Source organism: Ornithorhynchus anatinus, chromosome 4 (genome assembly GCF_004115215.2).
Source record: "Ornithorhynchus anatinus isolate Pmale09 chromosome 4, mOrnAna1.pri.v4, whole genome shotgun sequence".
NCBI classification, from domain to species: Eukaryota; Metazoa; Chordata; class Mammalia; order Monotremata; family Ornithorhynchidae; genus Ornithorhynchus; species Ornithorhynchus anatinus.
The window spans coordinates 121,796,832-121,811,513 of NC_041731.1; the positions used below are offsets into that span (position 1 = coordinate 121,796,832).

General features: G+C 41.5%; 1 long non-coding RNA gene across 2 annotated transcripts; it reads left to right on the forward strand.

Moving 5' to 3' along the window:
- The first annotated feature begins 631 nt into the window (after nucleotides 1-631).
- LOC120638351 lies at nucleotides 632-10,193 on the forward strand. 2 transcript variants are annotated; one of them, XR_005659970.1, is made up of 3 exons: nucleotides 632-736; nucleotides 8,451-8,770; nucleotides 9,606-10,193. It is a non-coding gene; the product is annotated as an uncharacterized LOC120638351 (long non-coding RNA). The 2 variants fall into 2 exon arrangements; XR_005659969.1 differs by lacking the exons at nucleotides 8,451-8,770; nucleotides 9,606-10,193 and adding an exon at nucleotides 6,504-6,657.
- Nucleotides 10,194-14,682: the final 4,489 nt, after the last annotated feature.

Here is a 14,682-nt window from a genome sequence, read left to right on the forward strand (position 1 = left end):
GTTCCTGTCCCTCCTAGGGCTCATGGTGTTAATCCCCATTTTACAGATGAAGTAACTGAAGCAGAAGTGAAGTGACTTGCCCAAGTTCACACAGCAGACAAGTGGCAGAATCAAGACTAGAACCCAGGTCATTCTGACTCCCAGGCCCCTGCTTCATCCATTAGACCACACTGCCTGCTGGCTGAGGCTGTGCCATCAGTGTTGACCCTTTCTGATTGAAGAACCATATAGAACATTCTGTGAGGTGGACAAATCCGGAAGAAGTCCTAAAAAAAGAACTGGGTGACGTGGCAGCAAAAGCCATAGTGGTTACCAAGGCAACTGCCTTCTGGGTTACGGTGCTGCGACATAACAAGGACAGTATAATTTCTGGTTACCTTGGCCAAGAATGGGTCTCACACATAAAAACATATATAGTTTTATAATTATATAATACATTCTATACATACCATGTTGTATATTATAAATCATAGAATATATAATTATATCACACAATATAGAATTCATTATATAAATATATAAATCAATATATTGTTTATACATTGTAATATAAATGATATAATATAAAAATATAATGTAATATAAATGTATGTATTTGCCTGAGTTTTGCAATGTGCTGGACCTCCACTCTAACCGTTTTCTTCACATTGATTCTCAGATCCAGAGCCTCGGAACTGGGATTCATCCATTTTCCTGGCGGGGAGACTCCAGACTCTTTCAGTCCCTTCAAATACAGGTAAACCTCATTTTAACAAACGCAATGCAATAATAAATCCTTAATAAAAATAACATGAAAGTGTGCTTAAATGTGTTAATAAACTAAATGGAGCCAGCTTTGATTTAAGAAATGTTCAGTTACCAAATGTCAATCTAGTGGGCCAGTAGGAGTTTACTGTACTCACAGCCAGGAAAGATTTTAGGAATTAGAAAAGTCTTACTCAACTACCTAGTATTCTTTAGATGTGATAACACCCTGTGTAGTAAACACTGTGGCTTTAGAGACCCCCGGGCATCTTAAAAGCCATGAATGAAACCACTGTACAAATGAGTTTCTTTGACTAGATGAATGATCCTATGTGTGTGTCTGATGATTAGATGAACAGTTTATTTAAGTATTCACTCTATCTGATGGACATATGTTTACTCAGCATCCTTTACAAGAACAAAACAGCTCAGGAAATTATTCCTGGCAGCCAAAATATTAAAGAAATGAACTAACTCTCTGGGAGAGCAATCCAGTCACTTTAAAACAATGAGATTATCTGCCATTTGAGACCTTGAGGAAATCTCAGGTTACTTATTCCACACTTATGAGCCCACTGTCAGAAGCATCCCCATCAAACCTGAAGGATAACTATATACATGTATGCACAATCACACTCACACACTCTCTTTGTCTGTACAAGCAATACACTGTGTCACTTCTGAAACAAAGCTCTTTAGGGTAGGGAAGCAGCAATTGTTTCACTTTGCAGAACATGGTTTATAGCAGTGAAGAGGTAAGTCAAGTGCCTTGACAATGGCTATCACAGGAAGAGAGGAGAAAGCAAGGTGTAATGTCCGCTCCTTGAATTTGGCCAAGTTTCATATAAAAATGACAGTGGATCTTTGGTGTCTTTCTGAATGAGGACCTTGTTCTGAAGATTCTCTGCAAGTTGGCAGGTACCCACTTCGGAGTTGGTCCCAGTGCCATCCTGACACATTTGTTCAATACTAACTTGGAGAAAAGGTAACCACTTCTTAAAACACAAGCTAATAATAATGATAATAATTATGGTACTTGTTAAGCACTTAGGAGAAGCAGCGTGGCTCAGTGGAAAGAGCATGGGCTTGGGACTCAGAAGTCACAGGTTCTAATCCCGGCTCTGTCGCTTGTCAGCTGTTTGACTTTGGGCAAGTCATTTCACTTCTCTGGGCCTCAGTTACCTCATCTGTAAAATGAGGATGAAGACTGTGAGCCTCACGTGGGACAATGTGATTACCTTGTATCCCTCCAGCGCTTAAAACAGTGCTTGGCACATAGTAAATGCTTAACAAATGCCATGATTATTATGATTATGTGTCAAGCACTGTTCTAAGCACTGAGGAAGATACAAGTTTATCAGGTTAGACAGTCCCTGTCTCATGTGGGGCTCATACTCTTAATCCCCATTTTACAGATGAGGTACCTAAGGCCCAAAGAAGTTAAGTGATTTGCCCAAAGTCACACAGCAGACATGAGGCAGAGCCAGGTTTAGAACCCAAGTCCTTCTGAATCCCGGTCCCTTGCTCTATCTACTAAGACACACTACTTCAGTTTTGGAGAACAGTAAATACTTCCATGTTGTTACTCCAAGACGTTCTTAATAGATGGTGAGTAGCTCTGATCATCCTTATATTCTGACATACATTGAGGTTTGTATTCCTATAATTCATTCAATAGTATTTCATTCAATAGTATTTATGGAGCGCTTACTATGTGCAGAGCACTGTACTAAGCGCTTGGGATGAACAAGTCGGCAACAGATAGAGACAGTCCCTGCCGTTTGACGGGCTTACAGTCTAATCGGGGGAGACGGACAGACAAGAACAATGGCAATAAACAGCGTCAAGGGGAAGAACATCTCGTAAAAACCGATGGCAACTAAATAGAATCAAGGCGATGTACAATTCATTAACAAAATAAATAGGGTAACGAAAATATATACAGTTGAGCGGACGAGTACAGTGCTGTGGGGATGGGAAGGGAGAGGTGGAGGAGCAGAGGGAAAAGGGGAAAATGAGGCTTAGGATTCCTAGAGCGAAAAGTGAAGGATGCAATAGATGGAGAATTATAGGGGACCCAAAACTGAGTCTTGAGAGACTCCCTCTGTTAAAGGGTGGAAAGCAGAGGAGGAGCCCACAAAAGAGACTGTCAAGAGAGCAGCCAAAGAGATAAGAGGAACAGGGTCAGTGAAGTCAAGCTTAGATAATGTTTCAAGGAGAAGGGGGTGGTTCAGAGTCGGATGGTGACATTTGAGAGGGCAGTTTCTGTAGAGTGAAGGGAGCAGAAACCAATTTGGAGGGGGTCACGGAGAGAACTGGAGAAGAAATGGTATTAGTGTGTGTAGACAACTCGCTCAAGGAGTTTGGAGAGGAATGGTAAGAGGGAGATGGGGTGATAACTGGAAGAAGCTCTGGGATCTAGGAAGGGTTTTTTAGGATATGGAACATATGGACATGTTTGAAAGCATTGAGAAAAATGTTACTGGAAGGTGAATGTTTGAAGACGATGTTAAGAGAGGGATTGATTCGGAAGCACAGGTGAAGTGGGTATATTTTGAAGGCCAGTGAGAGGAATCCTCTTGAGATACTGCTGGGAAAGATGGGAGGGTTGAAGATGGAACAGGAGGAGGGAGGGAATGGAAAGGAGAAGGGGAGATTTTAGGGAGATCACGTGAAATTCTTTCTATTTTTCTCAATGAAGTAAATGGCCAGGTCGTGGGGGACGAGGGCAGAGGGTTTGAGGAGGGAGTTAAATGTCTGAAACAGTTGGCATGGGAATCTATAAGGATGGAGAAACAATATTTTCAGGTTGGGGCGAGGGCAGAGTTAAAGCAGTTGAGGATGAAATGTAGATGGACGCGGTGGCCTGATGTCTATTTCCTCCAGCAGCACTCTGCAGCTTTTGCACGGGAGCAGAGGAAACATAAGTGGAGGTGATCCTGGGATGTGGGTTAGTGATATGAGATGAGTAGGAATACAGGGGAGCGAGGGAGGAAAGTCCAGTGGAAAGGGATTTGTTAAAGGCCCCATTTTGCATACCCAGAGATGGTAGTTTGGATATTCATTCAGTAGTATTTATTGAGCGCTTACTATGTGCAGGGCACTGTACTAAGCGCTTGGAATGTACAAATCGGTAACAGATAGAGACAGTCCCTGCCCTTTGATGGGATTACAGTCTAATCAGGGGACCAAATGGGGCATGATTTTTAGAAAATTAGTATGAGTCAAAAGATTGGAGGTCTCTGTGGGGGAACAGGATAGATTTATGGGGAGTAGGAAAGTGGGAGGAAAAGCAGGTGAGGAAGTTGTAGTCAGAGGGAAGAATTTCAGAGTTGGTGAGGCTGGAGTTTGTGCAGTGACTAGAGATGATGAGAACAAGAATCTATTCAAGTTGGTGAGTGGGAGAAGTGGAGTTAAGCAGGAGATCAGTGGAGATGAGGACTGAGAGGAGGCAAACAGCAAAAAGGCTGTTGGGAACATCCATATGAATGTTGAAATCCCCAAGGATCAATATAGGGATAGAGAAAGGGAGATGTGACGTGAGGAAGTTCAAAGCGGTTCAGAAAGTGGGAGGATGGACCTGGGGGTGGTAGATGAGCATGCCTAGTAACTGGAGTGTGTGTTAAAGGTGGATGATATGGGTTTCAAAGGAAGGGAAAGAGAGGGATAGGGGTGGTTGAATGATTCAAACCTCATTAAAACTGAAATCCCTCTATCTGATAGCTACCTCCTCACCTGCCTTCTTTCCCACACACATCCTCCTTTCATTCATTCATTCAATCTTATTCATTGAGCGCTTACTATGTGCAGAGCACTGTACTAAGCGCTTGGAATATACAATTTGGCAACAGAGACAATCACTGCTCAATAACGGGCAGGGCAGGGACTATGTCCAACCTAATTGACATGTACCTATCTCAGAGCTTAGAACAATGTTTGGCACATAGTAAGCACTAAATAAGTACCATAAAACAAACAAACAAGCAAACCTTGTCACTATCCTTGACTCCTCTCTCTCATTTAACCCACATATTCAATTTATCACTAAATCCTGTTTGTTCAACCTTCACAATATTGCTAAAGTCTGTCCTTTTCCTCCGTATCCAAACTGCTGCCACATTAATCTGAGCATTTATCAGATACTGCCTTGATTACTGTCCTCCTTGCTGATCTCCCTTCCTCCTGTCTCTCCCCACTCCAGTCTCTACTTCACTCTGCTGCCCAGGTCATTCTTCTACAGAAATATTCAGGCCATTTTTCTCCACTCTTCAGGAACCTTCAGCCTCTGACCATCCATCTTCACATCAAAGAGAAACTTCTTACCTTCGGCTTTAAAGCACTCAATCAACTTGCCCCCTCATATCTTACCTCGCTGCTTTCCTACTATAGCTCAGTCCATACTTCTGTCCTCTAATGCCAACTTACTCACTGTATCTCTCCACTGACCTTTCGCTTCCATCCTCCCTCTGTCCTGGAATGCCCTTCCTGGTCATATCCATCAGACTCTCCCCAGCTTCAAAGCCTTACTGAAGGCACATCTCTTCCAAGAGGCCTTCCCTGACTAAACCCTCATTTTCTCTTTTCCCTCTCCTTTCTGTATCACTTGCTCTCTTTACTCACCCCTCCTACCACAGCTGCAGAGCACTTATGTACATAACCATAATTTATTTATATTAGTGTCTGTCTTCCCCTCTAGACTCATATTGAGCAGGAAATCCCTCTGTTCAATTGTGTTGTACTCTCCCCAGCGCATAGTAAAGTCTCTGCACACAGTAAGCACTCAATAAATATGATTGATTGATTGATTGATTGGTGCAATTGGCATTGGGGAGCGAGAAAGAAGCTGACTCCGCCTTTCTGAGGGAGTCTTGGGGTGTTGTAGAAGATGAAGCCTCCTCTGGAGAGTGGCAGTGTCATCTGAGGAAGTCAGGTTTCAGTGATGGTGAAGAGGTGTATTGATTGGGTGAGGATAAAGGGAAGATTTCCCTTGTTAGAAGGGAGATTCCACAGGATGCACTTGGCTGAAGCTGGGTTTGGGGGAAGTGCAAGGGGTGGGGATGGCATGAGGTGTAGGAAGGGCTTGGATGAGAGTAAACTGATGGAGGCCGGTGTCGGGAAGAGATACGGGGGCGGTGCTGGGACAGAGGGATGGGGATAGTGCCAGGGTTCGGGTGGGGATGGCTCAAGACTGAAGAGGGTTGGATGAGGGTGGATGCAGGGGGTGGTGATGGGAAGGAATGACACAGAGGGGTATTTAAATGCTAGTTCATCTTTTACCAATATGATGGATATCAAGGAGAAAACATAACATATATCAAAAAGAGGCAACTTAGCCTAGGGAAGAGAACATGGGCCTGCGAGTCAGAGGACCTGGGTTCAGATCCTTGTTCTGCCGCTGGTTTGCTGTGTGACCTTGGGCAAGTCTCTTAACTTCTCTGTGCCTCAGTTACCTCATCTGTAAAATGGGGATTAAGGAGGTGGGCCCTATGTCAGACAGTGACGGTGACCAATCCGATTATCTTATATCTGTCCCATTGCTTAATACAGTGCCTGACACATAGTAAGCACTTAACTACTACCTTTAAAAACCAAGTGCAAAAATGCTAGATTGTAAGCTTCTTGAGCGTAGGGAGCATATCTACCCACTCTATTTTTCTTTTCCAAGCCTTAGTGATGGGTTCAACACAAGGTAAGGACTCATTGGGTTCGATGGATTGATTTGACAGTTCTTCCGTCTTTTTTGTCACTTTTGTCAATAGAATTCTGGGATAAAGTGAAAGGAAGATCACATGAAGAGTAACATATCGAGAAAGCATTGTTTTGTTTGTGACGAGAAGCAGGACTCACACATTCCTAGATAAGTCTAAATAAAAACCCTTAAGGAAGAGGTTACATTTTCAAATTTAAGTTGAAGCGGGTGTGAAGAGTTCTATTTATAAATATGATTTGCAGCTTTGATGTTCTATCGTGGTTCCCCCTAGTCCAATTTTTGCTTGAGTGGTTTAATAGTACAATTGAGGTATTTATTTAGTGCTTACTTTGTGCCAGGCACTGTACTAAGTGCTGGTGTAGATACAAGATAATCAGATCCCACATGGGGCTCACAATTTAAGTAAGAGGGAGAACAGGTGTTGAAATCCTCATTTTGCAGATAAGGAAACTAAGGCACAGAGAAGTTATGTGACTTGTTCAAGGTCACACAGCAGGCACATGGCAGAGCCTAGATTAGAACCCAGCTTCTCTGAATCCCAGGCCAGTACACTTTCCACTAGGCCATGCTACTTCTCTCCACTAGGAGCAATAAACAGTGATTATATTTTTGCCTTAACTATGCGGTAGATAGCTAATTCTTTGCATTTTGTGCTCTTTGCCTATGCATTTGACATGGTTGAGGGTTGATTTTTCTCACTGCTTAACTCTGAAATGTATCATGTACCTGAAACCTATTTTCACTTGTCTAAAAATACGGTTGGAAAAACCCCTGACTTAGGGGCTTTGACCCCAGCAGGATTTTATGCTTGTTAACAGACCTTGAATTTGGCTGGATATCTGAAACAGTCACAAATCACTCAGCAAATGCAGAGCCGATAAAGGTTACAAAAATACTGCAGTTATACGGAAGATCAAAATCTTATGGTCATGGCTAATGCAACTAAATATTTGTTCCCTCTGACCTGGACTGTGATGCCCATGTGAGACAGGAACTGTGTCTGACCTGAACTACCCCAGTGCTTAGTGCAGTGTTTGGCACAGAGTAAATGTTTAACAAATGCTATCATCATTATTATTATTATCATTACTATGAACAACTTTGTTTCCCAGAGCAAAAATCTGAACTCACTGAGCAAATACTAATTTAAGGTTAGCCCAAAAAGATCAGGAAGCAAAAAATTGAATCATCCAAAAGAGATTATCAACAAAGCTCTCCCTAATCATTAATTTTGTACTGTCCTTTCTACTGTTCTGCCTTCCCAGAGTAAAGCTGAAGAGGAAAAGGAGCTCAGGGAGTTATGTTTCTTTGAGTGTGACTTTACAGAATTGCTGTGAAAATCTATGTCTTATTAGTCAAATAATAGGTTACATTCAAGAACTTCAAGTTCCTCAGAAGTTAAATTCTATATATTTATATATTTGATAAATTTGTATATATCAAAAATAGAGTAACTGAGATCTTGGCTGCAAAACTAAATCCTCAGAAGTTAAATTCTATTCATCTATATATTTGATAAATTTGTATATATCAAACATAGAGTAACTGAGATCTTGGCTGAAAAACTAAATCAGACTAGTTATTTGTTTGTTTTTTCCATTGTAAAACTGCTTACAGCACCTGATCCGGTGCTTCACTGGACTCTGTAATCCTTACCTAGTTGTCCTTCAAATTAAAAAAAGATCTTCTTTCTGAACCATATATGTTGTTTTGGCTTATTATGACTGCATACGTATCAGAAGTCACTTCCTCAACAACATCTGTGCTGTCTCTCCCCCACTGTCGGAGGAGCGTCAGAAGAGTTGGCCTGGATTAGTGCTCCAGAGACTGAGAAAAGAAGCCGTGACATCTATTATCTACTGTGGAAACTTGGTATCTGCCCCTGATTTGCTTTGTGGCATTGAGTAACACCAGACTTCCCAATAAAGGACAGAGCACAGAGAAAGGTGCTGGAAGCATCTTTTTTCTCAAGTGGTTTTCCTTTTTTTTTTTTTAGAGTGACATCATTCAACTGCCGGGTTTATAGTCAGATGGAGCTTCATATCAGGCTTCCCAGATCTGCCCAGAGGCATGAGCGACAGGCTGCTTAAAAATCAAAAGTGCTTTGCTATCATCACTGGGGCATATGTGCCAACTCTGATGAATACTGATAAACAGAAACCAATATTCTAAAGGAATCAGACCACTAAGTGGGAATTTCAACTCAAGTTGGGTAGCTATTCTCAAATGCGCTGGTGACAGGGAAGAGAGGAAGTCATCACAGCACAAGGCTTGAAAAACTAAAGAGCAATGTGGTATTCCTTCTCTCTATGTTCAGTAAGTATCAGGTAGTATTGCCAGTGCTGTTCCCTGACCCAAATAGAGACAGTAACTATGGGTGGCCCCAAATCTGAATATTGGCATCTCGTTGATTATGTCATCAATCAATCAATCAATGGTATTACTGAGTGCTTACCATCTGCAGAGCCCTGTACTAAGCTCTTGGCCTTCTGGCAGCAGGGAAAGGGGGATGTTTTGATCAGTGCAGCCCTGTGAGGTGCCGAGTGCAATCAGCTGATATTTTCCAAAATTAGTTCAAATCCAATATTCCAAAAAGTGGTATCCAAACTTCAAGGAGACTTCATGTCAAATTTCTTGAAAAGGAAGATCAATGAATGGTATTTTTTTGCGGGTTTACTGTGTGCAGAGCACTTGGTAATCTTTGGAAGACTTCAGTAGAGTTAGAAAACATGCTCGCTACTTTCCTGCAGAAGTCTGCGAAGAGCTCTCTGATGATCACAGTAATAGTAATCTCCAGATCACTATGTTCTGTTCTCCCTCCCAAATGAGAGAAGGACTGTGTTTAAAAATATTATCACATAGCCACCTCAGTGCTTAGTACCATGCTTGGCATATAGCTAAGGCTTAACAAATACCACAGTTTTATGTATCAGTATTATTCTTATCATTATCAATAATAGTAATTCAATTTGGTAGCAACAATTTGGTAGACATGATCTCTGCCCACAGGGAGCTTTCAGTCCATAAGGGGAACTTAAACTCTATAGATGAGTTAAGAAACATGCACAGTTTGTGTTGGAATCCCAGGGTGGAAAAGATGTGGGACAGTTCTGATTGCCAGCAAACCAAAGCCATTCATTCATCTTCAAAGGAGCCATACTCGTCCTCCCGAAGAATTTTTAGAAAGTGAAGATGGTTTCTGTAGTGAGTCCACAATAAGCTGCCTTACCAGTGACTGTTTGTGATCCTGTGAACAACAACAAGGAAGAGATTTGCGGAGCCACCAATGAGCTCTTCCTGAGACAGGTGATTTTGGGCCTGTGGGGACGGAGCATGGAGAGAGGCATGACTTTCCCTGTTCTACCCAGTAATGGGCCTGGACCAATCAATGACTGCCACGGAGAGCCACAGCTGGGATAGCTAAGGCAGATAAAAAGTGCTCATTTTGCATTGCAAAAAAGCACACAAGGAGCATGTGGGAGGCACAGAGGGAAGCACCTGGAGCAGAAGCATGAAGAGAATCAAGAAGGAAGCACTCTGATAGAAGCGGAAGCAACAGGAGAGCAGGACTCAGAGGCAGCAGAAGCCAGCTACACTGGGAAGCAGAAAGAAGAAGCATTGGCAGAATGGGCTCTTTTGACCAGCAGAGTGGTACTGGACTCCTTATGGAGTGGAGTGAGTGAGTGTGTATGTGTGTGTCGCTCCCTTGCATGTTGATAAAACTAAGTAAAAAACTTTCCACAGTAACCTTGGTGATCAGAGGTGTGGTTTGACTTCACTACATGTCACCGAGCCTCCCCTGGACCAGGACGGTCCCGGTCGGCACATGGCAACCTTTTCATCTTCATCGCAGACAAGGAGGAAATCTTATAGAGAAGAAAATAACACTTCACTTAACTTCTAAGCGTTCTTCTACTGTTAAGGGGAAAAGTCGTCTGGTGTCTAAAGAAGTAGCCAAAGTATGAAAGCAAGAGTGTAAATAGAGAGGTGATCCCAAAAACGAAGCTACAGGAAAATCTCTTGGATTGAATAATGTCCCTGCAGAAATCTGCAAACAAGGAGAGGACTAAATATTTAGACTCTTGCATGATCTTTTCCTCAACATATTGAATATTGAGGAAATGCAATAAGACTCACTCTATGGTGTTGATGAAGTGCTAGAGTGGATGCAAGGTAAACGGGTCAGACACATTTCCTATTAGCTCCTTATTCCTTGTTCCTCATGGGGCTCATAGTCTAATAGGTAGGGAAAACAGGTTAGGTAATCGACATCCACCAAAGAAAGTGGAAAAAAAATGTCTGTAAAAACTACTGGAGTCTCTCACTGCCCTCCATTGCTGAAAATATCCTTGCCAGAGTCTGATAAGGCGGGATTTGGAAATGTATCAAAAACCTTGGCCTCAGGCCAAAATGTAGCACTGCAACAACATATTCTTTGTGACAAAAAAGAAACAGAAGTGCATACTTGTCTACCATGTTTGTAGAACTGAATAGAGCCAAACACCATTAAAGAAGCAGCATGGCCTAGTGGAAAGAGCAAAGGCCTGTGAGTCAGAAGGACCTGGGTTCTAATGTGCCTCTGCCATTTGTCTGCTGGTGACCTTGGGAAAGTCACTTAATTTCTCTGTGCCTCAGTTACCTAATCTGTAAAATGGGAATTAAGACTGTGAGCTCCATGTAGGACATACACTCTGTCCAGTCTCATCATTCTGTACTTAGCACAGTGGCTGGCACATAATAAGCACCTAACAAATACCATAAAAAAATTAGCAGGCCAGTCCTGTTCAGATTAGTATATATTGTATATTAAAAATTGTTTATATTAAAGTTTCTCCCCTACATTTTGATTGTAAACTCATTGTGGGTAGGGAGTTTGACTACATACTCGTGATTTAGAGAGCAGCTTGGTTTAGTGGATAGAGTATGAGTCTGGGAATCAGAAGGGATCCAATCCTGGCATTGCCACTTATTTGCTGTGTGACCTTGGGGAAGTCACTCAACTTCTCTGTGCCTTTGTTACCTCATCTGGAAAATGGGGATTAAGACTGAATAATGTGTGGGACAGGAGTGGTGTCTAACCCAATTAACTTGTACGTACCCCAGTGCTTAGTACAGTGCCTGGCATATGGTAAGTGCTTAACAAATACCACAATTATTATTATTAACGCTTGTATTATACTCTCCCAAGCATTTTGTGCAGTGTTGTGCAAATAGTAAGGGCTCAATAAATTCCACTGATTGCTTGCTTGATTATTTCAGGCTGCCATGTTTGAAGAAGAAACAAGGAGCCTGAAGGCTGGAGTCAGAGCTTGGAAATGTTCATCATAACAAGTCATCACATCAGTAAATTCCTTTGGGGTTGTCATCCAATAGCTACTATCTACTGTTGTCTATTTTCTCGGTCTTCTAAGTTTTTTAGGAGGTGGAGTTAAAACCAAGGTTTTTTAATTTCTGGTTTTCTCTGACACTTCCAAACTCATGGGGAAAATGTTCTCACTCACATCCCCATGAACGAGTTATTTAGTAGAATGAAGTTTTGTGAGGAATTCAAACAACCTGTCTGGAGAAGTTCTCCCTATTTCTCCAGTGCCTGAAAATTTAGCATTCTATAGGATTTGTTTGTTTATGCATCTTGTTTAATAGGTTTTTTTAAGGGGCCACCAGTTTAAATCAAAATGTCCAAAGGCCAGATCAACAGAGCACAAAATAGAAGTGAAGGGTTATACATTGTTTCTTCAATTATATGGGCAATATAAAGCAGACTCCTGACTGGATCTATTTATTTGCGGAGTGAAAAGGGCTTGGACCTGAGAGTCAGAGGATCTTGATTCTAATCCTGGCTTTGCCACTTGCCTGCTCTGTTACCTTCACACTCCTGGGAAGGTTCATATGGACAATTTACTTATAGTGATATAAAAATCCAGCTACCCCTCTGACTCAGTATAAGTACATTAATGTAGCTAGCTATAATACTTATATATGATTGATCAAGTACCCAATTCTGGGTAATTTGGGTAAAAATGGCTATTCAACATAAACTCAGGAACCAATCCCCCTTTTATATATTAGTTTTTTTTAGAAAATAGAAAACTGAATTGAGTCAGAATGTGTGAGTACTGCCTGTATTGTAAAGGTTATCATTTTTTGAAAAGGCTCATGATAGACTGTAAGCCCGGTGTGTGCAGGGATTCTCTCTCTTCATTGCTGAATTGTACTTTCCAAGTGCTTAGTACAGTGCTTTGCACACAGTAAGGGCTCAATAAATACGATAGAATGAATGAATGAATGATCCATCAATCAATGGTATTTCCTGAGCACTGTACTAAGTGCTTGGGATAGTACAATACAGCAGAATTAACAGACATATTCCCTGCCCTTAATGAACGTACAATTTAGAGATGATCTTGGGTAGAACAAATCGTTGAGTCTTTAAGCAGGCCCTATTCCTAGCTTGTAAAATAATTCAAAAGGTTAAAATCTGGGGAGCAATTTCCATTGGTCCGGATAAGCAGCGTTGACTCCACCTCTTGATCAATCAATCAACTAATCAAGTGGTATTTATTGCATTGTGGAAACAGTACAATATTAACAAGTCACTCATCCCTTTCTGTCAAGAAGCTTCCAAGTTTCTTAAGAAGCAGCATGCCCTAGTGGAAAGAACACCAGCCTGAGGACCTGGATTCCAATCCCAGCTCTGCCGTGTCTGCTCTGTGACCACAGGAAAGTCACTTAACTTCTCTGGGCCTCAGTGACTTCTTCAGTAAAATGGGGATTCAGTAAAATGTGAGCCTCACGCATGGCTGTGTCCAACCTAATTAGCTCGGATCTGCCCCAGTGCTGAGTACAGTATTTGGCTTATAAAAATACCATTAAGAAATAACTGGCAGACAGACAAACAACAAACTCATATGAAGATTTGAAATGAGAGGAAGAGCCTGGATAGAAAAGGACGAAATAGGGTTGGCCAAGCCCTCATAGGAATACATGATGAAATAGCTAAAAAAATAACTGAATATGCACAATATGTATGTGGGACAAGGACTGTGTCCAACCCAATTTGTTTAGTACAGTGCTTTGTAGAGGGGCTGACACATAAGTGCTTAAAAAATACTGTAATTATTATTACATAACTGTAGACAATAGGACTAGTAGACTGTGAGCCCATTGTTGGGCAGGGATTGTTTCTATCTGTTGCCGAATTATACATTCCAAGCACTTAGTATGGTGCTCTGCGCACAGTACGCGCTCAATAAGTACTATTGAATGAATGAATATTTATAAGGGTGGCTGACCAAGTAATCTCTCCATGTGTCCTCATCATTTAAATTTACAAAATTATAAAGGAGGCTGGGGACCCAGGATTATTTTTTTTTTAAGTGGAATTTGTTAAGGCATTGTATTAAGCACTGGGATAGATACAACTAAATCAGTTTGGACGTATTTCATGTCCCACATATGGCTCACAGTCTTTATCTGCACTTTAATAATAATAATAATGTTGGTATTTGTTAAGTGCTTAATATGTACAGAGCACTGTTCTAAGCGCTGGGGAATACAAGGCGATCAGGTTGTCCCACGTGGGGCTCACAGTCTTCATCCCCATTTTACAGATGAGGTAACTGAGGCACAGAGAAGTCGAAATGGTTTGCCCAAGGTCACAGAACAGATAAGTGGCAGAGCCAGGATTAGAATCCAGGTCTTTCTGACTCCCAGGCCTGTGCTCTATTCACTAGGTCAAACTATACTGTTAGGATTACTGTGCATTTGGTGAAACTTGAAGATTCAAAAAAAAAAGACAAACTTTATTTAAACAGCAAATGATATACATAAAAAGTTGATTTCTACAGGAAGTTATGCAGGCAGAAAATATTAGTAACTACAAGAGGGTAAATCAGTCATATTTATTGAAAGACTACTGTGTGCAGATTTAAACACCTAGGAAGAGTAAAATGTAACAGAGTTGGAAGACACATTTCTGCCTACAATGAGCTTGCAGTCTAGAGGGGAAGACAGACAGTATAAATAAATGAATTACAGATAATAATTATAATGATGGCATTTGTTAAGCACTTAATATCTGCCAGGAACTGTACTTAACTCTGAGGTAGATACAAACAAATCCCTGTGGCACGTGCCAGTCTCAATCCCTGTTTTACAGATGAAGTAACTGAGGCACAGAGAATGTGGTGACTTGACCAAGGTCACACAGCAGGCAAGTGGCAGAGCCG